Raw genomic sequence first — 16,723 nt, 5'->3', positions numbered from 1 at the left:
TCTACAAAAAAAGTTAATTATTATATTGTTATTTTATTCGAATAATGTAAAAAAAATGCAATAATTAACTTTTTTCCATCTTCTCAAAAATATTAACATATTTGCATGTGTGCCCTAGACCATTTTGATGTGTGTATTACCATTTATGAACTATTCATATCTTTTTCAACGCCCTTGATTAGAGTAAAAGTACCCAAATAATAAGAAGCATTTTTATGTAAATTAAATATTTTATAGATTTCTTAATAGTTCATGTTTTAAGATTTTTAACATTTTGCATAATTTTATTGAATTACAATATTTATTAGATTAAACCAATATCTCTTACATAAAGGAAACATAGGCTATGGCCTAGGGTGGCAGGATTTAGGAGAGACAAAATTCACGGCAATTTGAGTATGGAAAACCATATGTATATTTTTTACATTTCATTAATATTGTTTGTTCCAACTCTCTATTTCAAACTCTAGGGCTGAAAGATCATGTTCTGCGCTCTTGCGTTGTTGACAGTAGTCTGATTTTTTCGTGTTACTAGATTGCCAAGAAATCATTCGTGATTTTAAAAAATCAAAATGCAAAAACCTGTGAATGTGTGTTGAAAAAAGGAGTTCTTGACTTGGCTGTAATAATTTGAAAAAATTAAATGAGATTCCGAGCATTGTTTTTTTTTATTAATAGTTGTAATCCACTTAAAATGATCAACATTATTATAAAAAACTCACAAAAAAAAATCAAAATCGCATTTTTTGTTAAAATAAGGGTCGCGAGTCCAAATTGCCTAGGGCAACAAAAGTTCAAATCCGTCGCTGCTATGAGATGTATTGCTGTAAAGAAATAATCTAGAATTTTATTTTTAATTATTTTAACTTGTTCTCGTTTTTTTTTGAGGTCACAGCCTATTAATGATGGCCTACGGCCGTTGATTGAAAGAGTTCAAACTCTTTCAGTCAACGCTACGGCCGAAAGCGCTAGGCAGATATTAGCACATATTAGTGTATTGCTCCTTATGCTGAATAGGTGTTTTTATTTTATTATAGGTACTTGTTCGATTATTAACTGGTTTGCCTTACTGTATTTTTTTACTGTACGTGTAAATGGTAAATGGTACGTGTTAGGTTTGATCATTTAAATCAAATAATTTAAAATCTATCTGTAATATAATTTAATTTTAGGGTATTCTTGCCGTATTGTGGCATAAGAGATCCGACGAATTAATTAAAAGTGAGAAAGTGTGTAGCTGAGCTGAGTAAACGAAGGAGGCGGCCGCAGCTTCTTTATTTGCCTCCTTAAATGAAGCCATTATTTTATATTAATTTAAGTGGCTTTAATAGGGGCCCGCTAATGTGAATTTACTGTTTGCTTTTAGCGATGATTGATTGCGGCTTATTAAGACTTTTTTCCTGTAATTTTATTATTGGATTTCTTACGGTCAATCTATTTGAACCTACAGATAAGAGGCAGAGTTAGAGAGAATAGATAGTAGAGAGAATATAAGTATCGAGATAATTTGAAAACAATGTAGGGGCAGTAAAAATTCTGGAGGTACAGGCGATTTATACGTAGACTATCTTAATGAAGATTTTGTGTATATTTTAAACTTATTGAATCTCTTTTGCAAAAAATTGAATTTTGAAAATTAATATGATACTAGAATTATGACTGAGTTATGGCATAAGATCAGAATAGCTACAAACTAATAACAAAATACAAAAAATAACTTTTTTAGCTATATATTGCAAAAAAAGTTAAATAGCTAAGTAGCGCAAAAAATCATTTTTTATTGGATATTTTTGGAATTTTTTAATTATTCTGTATGGGATACTATATCTAAATTCAATCAAACTACATCTTTAAAACTTAATGAATTTTCCTAGACCTCGCATTTAACCTGCTTTGATTTGTATCTCAGGTAAGGATTAAGGATATAGTCTTTGTATCAAGGCCAACTTCCCGTGAGAATATGATTGCAATAATTCGGAATATCGTCTGGAACATCCCAAGAGCTGAAATTGAGACTGCTGTTCTTTTAACTCATAAACAAACAAAAAACGGAGGCCATTTTGAACACCTGGGTTGCCATTAGATCGCCTTCTTGTTCCTTTCATGTACTAAGCTTACACGTGACATTAATGCGGCTTATGCGAATTAGAGCAAAAACGCCAAAAACGCTTTGGCATGTGTTCACACATACACAATGGTTTGAAGAAGAGGTTTTATAGTATTGACGTTTACTATACTCTATTTCAGAAGTGTGTAGAGCAATAAAACCTCATTAGGTATGCAAAAGTGGTACCTGGTGATCCACCAATATTTTATGCCACTACCTTAGTTGGGTATTAGTTTCAATGTAAAATTCTTTCTTTTCGTTGATTGCAGGTAGTGCCACCCGGTTTTGGGTCAATTTATGAGTTTTGCCCATTGTTACCCACTGATAAACATTGAAAACGGTTCGCCAAAGGCGTGCAACTGGGACTTGTTTTTTACCTTATAATTAATGTACTTAAATGCTATTTTATTTTAGAAAGTTACTTTTGTTTAAATGGAATAATATATTTTTTTCACAAATTTATTGAACATAATATGTAGAGTAAAACAGTTGAAAATGTCACTTTTGGATCTGGCACTTTTTGAACAGTGTACAACAATTTTAAATTATAATAGATTGTAGTCTTCTTCGTCATCTGACGAACTGTCACCTCTTGACATTATAATTAAAGGATCGACTGTCTGATCGATGAGAATGTCAAGATCCCACATTTTGTCCTCTTGCTTAATTACATGCTGGACTGCTTTTCGCCAATTCTCTGGTGTCGCTTCCGTAATGGCTTGATCAAACAGTAGCTTAACATCTTTCATTTTAAAAGTCGTGTTTTGTCTTGCTACAAATCCTTTTACCTGCGCCCATATCAGTTCTATAGGATTTAGTTCGCAATGATATGGCGGTAAGCGCAGTACAGTTATATTATATTTTTCGGCTATATCTTCCACGGCGTATTTCATGAAACGAGTTTTGTGTAAGTTTGCTATTGCCAGCAGTTCTTTTTTTATCAAATTTGCTTCAAACGCAATACCTTTTGCAGTCAGCCAATCGATAATTTCTTGCTTTCTTCAACTTGAAGTTGGCGTCTTCTCTATTCGCCGTGAATGATAGCTTGCGTTATCCATAACCACCACCGAATTAGCCGGAAGAAATTTTATCATTTCACCAAAATAGTCCTCGAAAACGTCTGAGTTCATGTCTTCATGGTAATCTCCTGTGCGAGTCGACTCAAAGGTTAGCAGACCTTCTTTTAAAAATCCCTCTTCGCTTCCAATATGTGTCTACTACTGTGTCTTTTTCCTTTTCCCGAAGGTACTTTAATACCCGTAGACAGGCCTTCTATGAAAGCTTGGCGAGCACTGGTTATATTTTTGTCTTGCCACATTTTTTGGACTATATAACCTTCGTTAATCCACGTCTCATCAAGATAAAAAACTTTCTTTTGCTCCCTGCGGTACTGCTTGATACTTCTCAAGTATTGTCGTCTCCAACAAACAATTTCGTCGCTCTCCAGTGTGCTTTTGCTTTTGCCAAATGCTTTTCCCAGGCAAAATCCATATTTTTTAAAGTTTTCCATAAAAGTTTTCTACTTATTAACGGAATACTGTCATCTCGGCCAAGCTCCATTAAAATTTTGTCTAGGGTGGGTATTTCCTTTTTAAAATAAAAAGAGTGAACTTTTCTTCGAATTATACATTTAGCATTTTCATCAAGGACTTTTGTAGGTCGTCCTGGCTTTTGCTTGGGAGATTCCACTTGACCTGCTACTTTTCTTTCCCGCAACAATTTGAAAATGGTGGACTTTCCAATTCCACTCATTCGAGAACATTTTTCAACAATTTCTTGCACAGTAAAACTAGGGTAATCGTGTTTTATGCAATCATGTACATTTAAAATAATAACTTTTTCACTCAGCGATAGTGGAGAATTTTTAGTACATCTTTTCGTTGGACTGAATACCTCCATTTTTTAAATATTGGGATAATAATATTGTAATTACACTACAGCGTAGCAGTGACTACTAACGTTTAAAATATGATTTAAAAGTATTTATAGTCTGTATATATTACCTGACCCCATTTTTGCATGTTACAAAGAGTTAAAAGATAGGTAGCTATACAAAAGGATTAAAAGTATTTATTTAGTATTTAATCTCTTTCAAAATAAAGGCATTTAATCCGTGAAAATTAAATTCATAAATATTATAAGTACCTGCGCCTATGAACTACCACGAAATGTAGCCAAACAGAACGGAATTCCCCAGTTTATTGCTCTATACACTTCTGAAATAGAGTATAGCTGTTTTTGCGCGGTTCCTGAAAAATTAGTCAATCAATCAATCAATGCTTTATTATCATAAAATTTAAAATTTTGTCGACAAAGCTATTATTTAAATAAATCATACAAACAAAATATATACAAAGAAAAAACAAAAAATACAAATATATAAAAATAAAAAATACAACAAAACATACAAAAAACTTAACAATTTTATAAATTGTTCGATGTCACATTTCCTTAAAATCTATAAAATATATATACATTCACTTGTATACAAAGTCGGCAAAAAAAGCAGGCACCTGTTTACAAAAACATTATTAGCAAACTACTAATTTGTTTACATAATATACGAATATTATTTATGTACATTATCATAACAACATAAACAAATTAACCAGTGTTTAGGAAGCGCGTGCTTAAAATTATAATTATTAAAAAAAGTCGTTTACTGTGGCTCTCTCCAGCAAGTATGAATTCAGAGCTTTCCGAAATTTGGTAAAAGTTGTTATTGATTTGATTTCAAATGGGAGATGATTGTGCATTTTTTTGCATTGTAAAGAATTGATCGTTTAACTAGTTCTGATCGTGGGGTTGGTAGATAAAGATCGTACTCTGCGTTTCTAAGAGGATAATTGTGAGATGGCCTTTCTGACATATCTGATAAGTGCTTGCGGATTAGGCAGACGGATTCAAATATAAATAAGGAAGGAAGAGTTAGTATTTTAAATTTTTAAAAATATTCCTGGCAGTGAGTTCTGTAATTTAGTCTTAATGAATAGCGTATAGCTCTCTTTTGTAGCTTAAATATGCGTTCAAATTGAGTCGCACCACACGTACCCCAAAACGGAAGGGCATATCGGAGGTGCGACTCAAACAGGGCATAATAAACTGTTATAGCCGTTGCCAAACTTAGCTCCCTGGATACTGATCTCAGAGCAAAACATGCAGAACTTAATTTTTTGGATAAGGAATCGATGTGGATATCCCATTTTAAAGAGTTGTCTACCATCAGTCCCAAGAACTTTACGGATTCAACGACCTCCATTCTGTTGTTATTAATTACAAAATGTTGCAACGCACCGCCAAATGATAATACTTTAGTTTTTGAGACGTTAAGGCACAAGAGATTTGAATCGCACCACGATTTAATGGTGACTAGGTCACGAGATATGGTTCTACGAAGAGCCACCATATTTAAGTTGCTCCAAGAAAAACTAGTTTCGTCCGCAAAGAGACAAATTTTACCATTTATGTCCAGATTAGCAATATTATTTATAAATAGAAGAAACAAAATAGGGCCTAGAACTGAGCCCTGAGGTACCCCGCATTCTATTGGCTTGCACGAAGACGTCATCGAATCAACCCTAACAAACTGATTCCTGTTGTTCAGGTATGACATGAACCACTCGAGAGGTGTTCCTCTAATTCCATAGTGCTGCAATTTATTAATTAGGATATTATGGATTACACAGTCGAAAGCTTTAGAGAAATCACAGAAAATTGTTGCTGTAGAAAGATGGCTGTTTAGGCTGGAGTATATATTATTAAAGAGGGACAACATAGCGTCATTGGTGCACTTGTTACTCAAGAATCCGAACTGATGCGGGGTTATAATTTTATATTTAAGCAAAAAGGATAAAAGTCGTTTCTTTACCAGTCTTTCAATAATCTTCGATAATGTTGGGAGAAGTGCAATTGGGCGGTAGTTCGAACATTGATCCTTCTCGCCCCCTTTATGTAAAGGAATAATAATTGCCGTCCTAAGGCAGCTTGGAAAGATTCCAATTTGAAGAGACATAATAATCAAGTTGGTAAGATGGTTTAAAGTGATATTTGGGAGATTTGAAAACATTTTGAGCGTTAGACCATCAGCCCCAGATGAAGATTTGTTTTTAATGTTATTGTGCTGCGTAGTTCTTCTAATGCTATGGGTGTAAGAAAGAAATTATGTAAATTCTCATTAGCGAGATATGAGAGAGGATCGTGGGAAGGAGTTACGGTATTCATGAGATTTTTGGCTACATTTATAAAGTAGTTGTTGAAGTTATCCGGTGAAGTAGGGATTGTGATAGATGGAGAAGCCTTATCCATTAATTCATTAACAATAGACCAAGTCTCCTTACCAACATTTCCAGAATTAGAAATTCTTTTATTGTAATAGAGGTCCGTGGCTGCCTTTATTGCTTAATGGTAAATTTTTTTATACAACCTTAACGTAATCGTGGAAGAACACACCGTCTGAGAATTTTTTTAAGTGTGATAAGGAGCGTATATTTTTAGAAGACAAGCGTAAGCCTTTAGTAGACCATGTTTTTTTTTGTTTAATTTTGATGGGCCTAAGAGGAAATGAGTTGAATGCGAAATCAGACAGTAACTTTATAAATCGAGAAAACTCAGTGTTAACATCATCAGATAGGAAGTCCCAGTCCGTTCTTAGACATAGATTTTTGAAATTTAGGAAATAGTTTTCCCCAAAGATACGACACATTTTGCGCGGGACTCTTTTATTTTTGTGATTTAGAGAACATTTAGTTAACACTGCTTCATGATCGGAGAAACCTGAGTTAAAGACAGTTGAATCAACGAGTTCCGGATCAAAGGTTGATACGACGTAATCAATGATACTAGAGCTAGTTTTGGTTATTCTGGTTGGTATTATTGGTATTATGATAGACGATGGAAAATTCGAATACTTTTTCAGATAATAAATTATCAAATTTTGTGACCGCGGAAAAATCGTTGTTAGTGAACATTATCATAGTACCTGTACCGTTGTTAGTAAACATTATCATATTTCCATGAGAAAAATTACTTCTATTATATCTAGCTAAAGTGGTATAGTTTTTAATAAATACAGGCTCATCAGTCTTTAACCAATGTTCTGTTATGGCAACAATATGTGGAAAGTTTAGCTGTTCCAATAAAAGATGTAATTCGTCTGTTTTATGTCTTAAGGACTGAATGTTAATGAGGAATATATTAAGCTTGCTAACGTCCATTTTTTAGAGGATGCTTGATCCTCTATTCGCGTCGTTTTATTTAAAAATTTTTTGACTTAATTGGAGAAAAATAATTAGTTTGACCTTCTCCAATTTTCTGGAGCCGTAGGAGTCTTTCTGAAGAGAAAAAGGATCCAAAGGCGGAAAGGTCTGCTTCAATTTCAGCCGAACCAATACCATAGGCATTATGAAACCGACAGTATAATTTTCTCAGGGAGTCCATGTCAGTGGGTCCTTCTGCGGCAAGCATTAGTTTAATGCTAGTTTTCGCGTGCCCTTCAAAGCATGTACTCGCCGGCAGGGTCGTTTTTTGAATTGAAGGGTCCCTCAGCCTGGCCAATAGGTAACGGCTATTCTCAGGATCAGAATTTTGGGACAGCCTCACTATTGGCGGAGTCAATGGATCCATGAAGGGCCCGCCTGATTGCAAATGTCAACCGAAACGACCGATCATTTTTTTCGGGACCTTCGATTACTCCTACGGATGTCGTGGATTAAACGTATTAATATTCCGAGTTTAATCTACGACATCCGGAAATCCTGTGTTTGTAGGTTATGTTAAGAAGTTTTGGTTTGATTTTTTCGGGGTTTTTCCCGTTTATAAAATTTGATCATTTGATATTTTCATATTGCATTCAATACACTTGACTGCAATTCAAAATATATTTATTTATATATTTTTTTTAAAAGGCACAAGCCCCCATTTTAAAAGAAAAACACTTACGCACAGGACCCATTTCTTCTTTATCGCTACTACTAGAGCTTTCATCACTGCGTAGGAGCAGGAGCTCAAATATACCAACGGCATTTGCATTCATTACGGGTTTTATAAATAATAACACATACCTATTTATACCTATAAAACAAAAATGGAATTTATAACCTAATATCAACAAACGAAAACAAAACCAACGACCAACAAGAAACCAGAGCGTTCCATTTCAAACCGATATATTCAGGAACCGTAAAAATACCGCTTGTAACAGATAATTCACAGAACATAAAAAGAATTATGTAAACTAACTAATACACCCTCGATTACACCTATAATATTAAAGTGATTTAATAAGTTCAGGATGCCTTTACAACCTTTTGGAGCAACATGAATGTTCTTATGATTGACATAAATTTTTTAATGATTTATATTTTTTAGACTCACAATTGCCTCTTTAACATCTTATTAATTTGGTATTTAACCTAGCGATCCTTGGCCTTCAAAGATCCATTAATCTAATTTTCCCAATATTTGAGGTTATTAACGAGATCTTGAAAAACAGTTTTCACTGGCTTCTTTGGATGTTATTTGGCTACTTTTTCAACAGTAAGTTGATTTTTCTTAGGATTTTGAGTCTTGATGTCAAAACTAGCCCCCCGACGGACAAGCATTCCACTAAATCAACTATATTTTGGCCAATTATTATTGCTCAAGAAATGCTCTTGTTAGCGATACAAAATTTGATTAACTCGGTCAAACCTTTAAGAAGTTAAAGCAGGTTATTCAAAAAACAACTGAACGCCCACCACCATCCTTATTCTTGAAATAACTGAATCTCTTTACGCCCTCTGGTGGGTATTGAAGAATTTGAAAATATTTTCATCGATTATTCATGATCGGTTTACCCAATAATTTTTTTTTACCCTTTTACGTCATACCTACGACGAACGGTTCCCGAGATATGACCTAGGAACATTGATGTCTTATTGCGTCATATTTAACACTATCAATTCAAGTTCAGCTTAATTATTTTTTTTTCTTTGTAGTTTTCTAAATAAGAGTGTTGAACTCTTCGTATAAAGTTGATAAGATGGAAATAAATAATTGAAATTTATTTACATATTTTTATTGAGATACTTACGATTATCTTTGTACCGTTGAAGTTGTATCTTTGAAGATTTAGACAATTGATACGAGTATCAATTGTTCAAATCTTCAAAATCCTGGACTTTTGTTATTGGCAAATTAACTTAATATGAAGCGATAATTTCAAGAGTTTCGCATATCTCAAGAGTCATGTGCAAACTTGAGAGACTGGACTGTTCCAAACAGATTATGTCTGAACAAAACCAAAGCCCAGCAGATTATTTGTTCTCTTCGACATCTTGATTCTTTCCCGCATCTCTTGAATGTAACAGTAACAGTAAATTTCCTTGGTGTCACTCTTGATGGTGGCTTAACCTGGCTGAGTCACGTTGAAGAGATGTCATCCAAATTATCAAGATGCATATTCCTTATCCGTAATTTATCGGGCTCTGTCTCAATGGACACACTCAGGATTTCTTATTTCAGCTATTCTCATTCTATAATGATATACTGTCTCATCAGCTGGGGGCACTCGGTGCACATGTCTAAGATATTTGCATTGCAAAGAAGATGTGTGAGGGTGATTACTTGTTTGGGCTACAGAGAGTGTTGTAAATCCCACTTCAGGAAATTGAAAATTCTCACTCTACCCTGTGCATCTATTCTAGTATGCCTATTATATGTTAGGGAAAATGTGACTGAGTATGCAACATAATTATGCTGATACCCAGCGGCACTTTACCAAAAATAATGACTCCTTAATTCTACCTTTCCATCGATTCTCCAGACCAAGAACTGGGGTTTTGCACTATGGAGTAACACTTTTTAATGCTCTGTCAGCCTGTGTAAGGGTTCTGCCACTTTGTATATTACATATAAAAAAATAAAGTTAAAGATTTCTTAATTAAGAACACTTTTTACTCATTTGAGGAATTTCTTCACTCCACTGTGGCTTTTTAGGAGTATTGTGTTTTTTATGTTTATCTTGTATTTCTGTTAAAGCTGCGTATTTGTTAGTTTTACTTAATGCTTTTATCTTATCGTATTATATAGTTACTGCATGGGTTTAATTATTATTGTAATGTTAATTGTAATGCTTTTGTTTCTCTATTTTTGACTTGTTTAAGAGTCTTTACTTTTTGGCATGAATAAATAAATAAATAGACAAATCACGTCTGAATTGTAAAGCTTAAACTGACTGCCTGATGCTATTGTATACATTGTCCGTTAGGTACTTAACAACAAAGTAGAGAGATATAAGGAAAAAAAGACGGAAGAAAATCGTCTTACTGATGGTGCGTCGCGTCGCGCGAACAGTGCAGCGCCCGTCGCGACGCCTCCGGGGGTGGAAGTTTAGTCGAGCGTCAGTTGTTCCCCAACAACAATCGTGCTGACAACGGACTCGCGACGCACTATACGACGTGTTGTTTGTTGTTATTACAAATAATAATTGTTACAGTTTTGGTGATTTTTTTTTACGTTCATTTTTTTTACTTTTGGAGTTGAGTGGCAAGGTACGTATCAAATTTTATTTAATTACATCTTAATACTAACTCGTTATCACAAAAATCAATTAATAATACAAAGATTGTTTAGAGTTTTTAATTGGAAATGCAATCAATTAAAGAATAGACGGTTCGGGCAAGTGAACAAAAAAAAAACGGCGTCCGGCAGATTAAACTCTCGGCACATGTTTCCATCAGACATCAGCAATCAGCGTTTTGCCATTTTCCATTTGGCGCGCTACTCCAAATCATGGGCCAGTGGACCAATATAAGGATATTGTTTGCCACAAAAATTTAAAAAATATATTTTTTGATTGACGAAGATTGCATTGGCAAGAATGGGATTTAGATGTGTTCTTTGATTAGCGTATTATTTTTTTTGCTTTACCTAAAGGAAAAAAGTACCAATTAAAGATCGTAAAGAAATAAGTATGAATGGAAAGCAAAATACCTATGATGGATTTTAAAACAGACATTTATGACAATGATGGAAAACAAACTGTACCTTATGTAAAATAAAAAGTCTATCTGCTTTTACTTTAATCATAAGTACAAAATATTTTATATACCTACTTCTAATAATTTTTTAAAAGTGTTAATAAATGTGAAGAAACTTTTAGGGAGTGATACCATAAAAATATTTTTTCCAACGTGTTATTAAACTAATATAACGAGTTTACCATAAAATAATAAATTTAGTTCCTAATTATTATCATATTACTTTTTAGAAAAAAACTTCTAAAAAGAATCCTAATGAGCATTTTTATCAATATAACGATGGTTTTAAAATTTTGATATATACTCGAAATAAGTAAAAAAATATAATAAAAACGTCATCTAATATAAAATGATTTAATTGACACCCGTTATAAATGACATGACAAAACTCCTACCTATATGTTGGTGTTTTCAATTTAAGTCGAAATCTCGTAAGGGTCGTCGGCTTTGATACTTTTCTGGGTGTTATCGGTGTTATTATTTCCGTGGTTGATGTCACGGCGAGCGTTCGGAAGCAAATTGACAATTTTCCAGGCAGTTTCCCCGCCATGGAGACGGAAAATCGGGGGGGCCAAAATGGATTTCTGTCGGTAAAAGGTTCACGGATAACGAAATAAAGGGCTTATCAACCGACCGGTGCCGCCTGCGCTACAGCTGTGCCACTATTTTAAACTTGTAGCCAGCTTATACGAATTACACTCGGAGCATACAAGCAATATTATCTTCCTCCGTGCAATTCTTCATTTGGAATTTAATAATGTCAAAATGCAGAGGCATTTCTATGGTCAGTCACGAGCCCAATAAAGAACGAAATTGATTCTTAGTAGCGCGGCTTACCGAGGCATAATACTTCATCCATATCGAATATGGACGCTTTGAAATTTATCGTAAAACCGCTCTACCGAATTTAAATTATTATGTAAAGTTAAATAGTTGAGTTAAAAAGTTAAGTTTAATTAGTGAGAGCCGAGCTGCAGGCCCTAATTGAAATAATTTCGCGATTCTTCGTGACAGGTTGAATTTAGTTGATGCCCAAATTGACTGGCAAATTTACGAGTTTAATTTGAGAACGCCATCGCGCGCCGAGTACGAGGGGCCAACAGCCGGTTTTCAACTTATCCGCGACAATTTTCACTTTACTTATTATTAACTTTTCGTAATTAACAGGAAAAATTTTGAATTGCCTCCTCTAGTTCCAAGAATATCGCCTTAGCGATGAATCTATTCAGCATATCCTGTAAAAGTCGGGCATTTTTTGAATATTCTTATTTGGTTTTCCCAAGCAATTTGTTACTTGATTACTATGATTACTTTTTAAGAATTGGGAAGTTGCTGGTAAAAAAAATCCGTTTTCTTGCAGTAGCTCTAACATTTTTTTTTCCAGGCAGTTGAAGGTATTCCGGTTAGTTTTTTCAGGCTTTTTTTAAGTAGTTTTGTAAAATAAATTTATCATTTTTCAGGTACCATTTTTTCATATCAAACCTTTTTTCTATCCGTTTAGGCAGTTTAAGTAGTTGTTGATTCCTTTCAGGTAGTTTGTCGAAAATTCATTAAAGAATTAAAAAAAAACTATTCCAACTACCTGGGAAGAATAAAAAATTATTTCTTAAGCCATTCATATTTTTTCAGTAATTGAACTTTCTTCTCCTCCAACAGTTAAAAAACTTCTTTTAAATTAAAGTAATTTTAAGTGAATTTAAAAGTTTATTTTTACAAGTTTAAAACCCTAACTTCAGCCATTTGAGATTGAATTTGTAGGCTCTTAATTCAGGATTCATTAAAAAATTAACTTTCTTGGAACTGGATTTGCAGGAATTTTAAGTAAACCACTTTTTGGTACATGAAAAAAAAAAGATCGTTTCTTAAATCTTCTGGATCCTGCAAGAGCATACTTCATTTTTTGTTGTATAATGATCATTTAAAATGCAAAGTTTCATTATCAAACGCTAAGTTAAACGCGAATTAAAAAAATGGCTATGAATCGGCCGGAAACTGTGTGCACAGAATAAACATGGAAACGCACCCTAAATATAGACAATAAAATTGGATGTAATTATCCATAATTTCCATGCTCTCACCAATACCAATAAATCAAAAAGTAGTTTATTGTAAAAGAAAAATTTATGAATGATATATAATAAGTTCATAATATGAAGCCAGGTTTTTAAATTAAGCTTAATTAAATTAAGTGATTTGCTAATTTAGTTCTATTTAGTTTGTAACTCCTTAATTGTATCTTATTTCGATATTTGAGCTAAATAAAGCTTAAAGTCTGATCTCTTAATTCTTTGAGTAAACAAAAATATTTAATTGGCCACCCTGATGAGAAGCAAACAGTGGAGCGCCGGCCAATTATCCGAATCGATTAGTTTTCCGGGAAAACGAGCGGCGTCGCAGATTTCCCTAATTGCCGCGGCCATACGTCATTTCCATTTGCACCTCTTAATATCTGGATTCGTTAGTGTGCAACCGGAAGGGCCGTAAAAGCTTTTACCGTTCACTTTTTCACAATTCGATTAAAAGGGAAAGTAAATGATTCATAGACATTAGGAGGCACAATAATATCGTCGAAAGCGAAAGGAGTTTGGCCGCACTAAGTGCGAATTCCTGTAAGTCGTCTCGCCTCTCGTTTCTGAAATAAACTCGGAAAAGTGCCTAAAAGCCTTTTCAAAATTAACCTTTCGCCGCTTGTTGATGGATAAATTCCTTTAAAGAGAAACTTTTCTTTGGTGGTAAATGAAGCGATAGACGCGCGTTTTAAATGAAAGGGTCAGTAGTTAGGTTCGAGATATACGAGTATAATTATATTATATTATATAATTGTTTCAATGATAAAATCACAATTTTAATAGTCACCAAAAGGTTACCAACACCTTTCATTACGCGAAAATTTAATGAAAATCTCGTTTAATCGATAAAAAGAGGTAGAAGTAGGTGGAGTGCCTCATTTTCTATTATGAAAAGTCAACAAGTCTAGGTAATAATAAGGAGCGACGCCATCAAGCCAAGAGCTGTAAGGGGGGACCGAAGAATCGTGCAGATGCTTTTCCAACTTCTTATTAAAGAATCCGAAAAGTAATTTGAAGTTGTAATTGAAATTGTGAGAGTGTAATAATTGCGCCGAGCCAATTTCGGATTAGTTTCATTTTTACTCTGCCGCCGCGCGTCTTTTATATAACCTCGTTCCACGGCGATTTTAATTGCCTTTTCCGCTAAATTATTTTAGATTCATTGCACCACGATCAAAAGGAATAGAGAAAGAATTTTAATCCTATGTCCAATTATTTACTTTTCTAATTTTGACTTCGTTTATTACTTTGAAGAAACAAATTAATATTTATGGATCACAATATAATGGCTTTGTTTAATTTTCAAATTAAGCAAAACATAATTTCTAATTAAAACGAGTCAAAACGTCCATAGCGCCCATCCAGAGAAAACAGTTTATAGATCGTATTGAATGTGCGAGGGAAAATCCGCCGCAAATGAGCCGAGAAATGGGCCATTCCCCAAAATAGATAAGAGAGAAAGAGGATGAAAACAATCCGGTATACGAGACACGAAACGGCCACTTTGCAAATGCAATCTACTCGAGACATTTCGTTTTGCGGAACAGGGCAATTGAATCGAAGCGCCTTAAGAAGTTAATAGAAAAACTCGCAATTTTCAGGCGACCGCACCTTTTTTCTTGTATAAGGATATGTGGATTAAAAATTAAGTGGTGCAGAACAGAATGGGGTATTCAATTTGTAAATTGATAAATATCGTTTCTTTCCCTGTGACATGAAAAATGCATCACCTTCAATTTGGCAGAGAGCGCCAGTAACAGTAACGAAATTTCAAATATCCCAAGATCAAATGTACGTGTTTGGTTTTTCCAAATATTTCGTTGAAATTGCTTTTCAATATTTTCCATTTTACTGCTTCGGACAAGATGAGTTATAAACTGTCTCGTAAATATTTGTTATTTGATACGAGAGTTACGCTTAATCAAATGTAATATTGGTTTAAGGACTTTTTGTCAGGCAGGACTCAAGATCAAGTGGTGTGAGTGTAACCTCTGGAGTTCCCCAAGGAGGCATTATTGCCCTTTACTATTTATTATTTTCATAAGTGATATAAATAAGTGCTTTAGGAACAGTTTCTTTTTGGTTTTTGCCGATGATGTCAAGTTTTATAGGGAAGTAGTTTCTTCTTCTGATCAAGTTTTATTACAGAGTGACTTAGATATGCTCAGTCAATGGTGTATTGCCAATGAACTGTTTCTGAATCTGAGTAAATGTAAGTCTATTAGTTTCTACAAGAAAAAAGAAGGCTTGACTCATTTTACAATATAGAGGGAGTTTCTCTTCAGTCATGTAATATTATTAAGGATCTTGGAGTTTGGTTTAATGAGCACCTAAACTTTATCACAGATATAACTAATCTGATTCTTAACTCCTCAAAAGTTTTAGGCTTAGTTTTGCGTAATTGCAGGGAATTTTCTGTTGAGACCTGTAAAAGGATATATATGTCTCTTGTTATGTCACAGTTGGAATATGCATCAATGAGATGGTCCCCTTTTTAAACAAATTATTGTACTAACCGAGAAAGTCAAAAATGAATTTATTCGATTTTGTTTATATAAGCTTGGTATGAGAATTCCCAACGATCATATTTATGATGATGCTCGGAGGTTGTTGGACTTATCAACGCTGAGGCAAAGGAGAGTTTACGCTGGTTTGGCGGTCTTGCGTAAATTGATGAATGGTCATTTAAACTGTCCAGAACTCCTTGGTGTAATATCTTTCAATATACCATCTAGGAATTTTAGGCATAATAAATTATTCTCATTATCATTTCATAGCACTAATTATGCATCCCACTCCCCTATTGAACGGACACTTAAATTTATTAATTCTAATGAAGTTGAAATTTTGGGCATTACTTTACCTAGTTTTAAGAGGCAAATTTCAGTGTTCAAAGATCTATTAGTGTCATCGAGTAATATTATTATTATTATTTTTTTGTTATTTCTATAATCTGGTTGTTTAATGTGGATTAGTGAATTGCTATTGATTAATGTTGGATCTAATTAATAGTAAATGATTTGATATATTTTTATTTATTGTTAATTTTATTCAAATATTGGTCTAATATGGATTGGTATTTGTTATTGTTTTAATAGTTTATTTTACTTGTTGGAATGTAGCAATTTTTGTTATGGTGTGTTAAGTTGGGTGTTAGGCAAAATATTATTTTGTATTTGAATTTATATTTTATATAGTATAGTATCGGTCATGAGCTGTTCTCCGGCAGCTGTTTCTGTTTTCTCAAAATGAAATGGGCGGTAGATTTCGGTATGTCGGGTCCAGTGGTATTGCAAATTTTTCTAACAGATATTTCCGGATTTTCAGTTATAGCTAATACTACATTATTTTCTTTTTCTTTAATGCAATGCTTATTATTTCTTGACAATACTTTTTTTTTGAATGCACCATACTGGTTAAGAATAGATGAAGCCAATGGTCCCAAAATTTTGTACTGGGTGGTTTTCTATTGAGATAGTTATTTAAATATATACGACCAGCTTCAACGCATTGCTGTAACATAGGATATA

At 33.7% G+C, this 16,723-nt stretch overlaps 1 protein-coding gene across 1 annotated transcript in view; it reads left to right on the top strand.

Annotated features, from left to right (window-relative positions):
• Nucleotides 1-10,472: 10,472 nt before the first annotated feature.
• The window catches only part of LOC126750713 (LIM domain only protein 3-like), a 53,138-nt gene continuing 46,887 nt past the window's right edge, over nt 10,473-16,723 (top strand). The window contains exon 1 of the mRNA XM_050460421.1: nt 10,473-10,635. The gene's annotated coding sequence lies outside the window, so the exon portion shown is untranslated. The remainder of the gene's footprint in view (nt 10,636-16,723) is intronic.

The sequence above is a fragment of the Anthonomus grandis genome, chromosome 2, assembly GCF_022605725.1.
Source record: "Anthonomus grandis grandis chromosome 2, icAntGran1.3, whole genome shotgun sequence".
NCBI classification, from domain to species: domain Eukaryota; kingdom Metazoa; phylum Arthropoda; class Insecta; order Coleoptera; family Curculionidae; genus Anthonomus; species Anthonomus grandis.
Note: the sequence above shows the minus strand (reverse complement) of the source record. Positions and strands in the feature narration are given on the sequence as shown.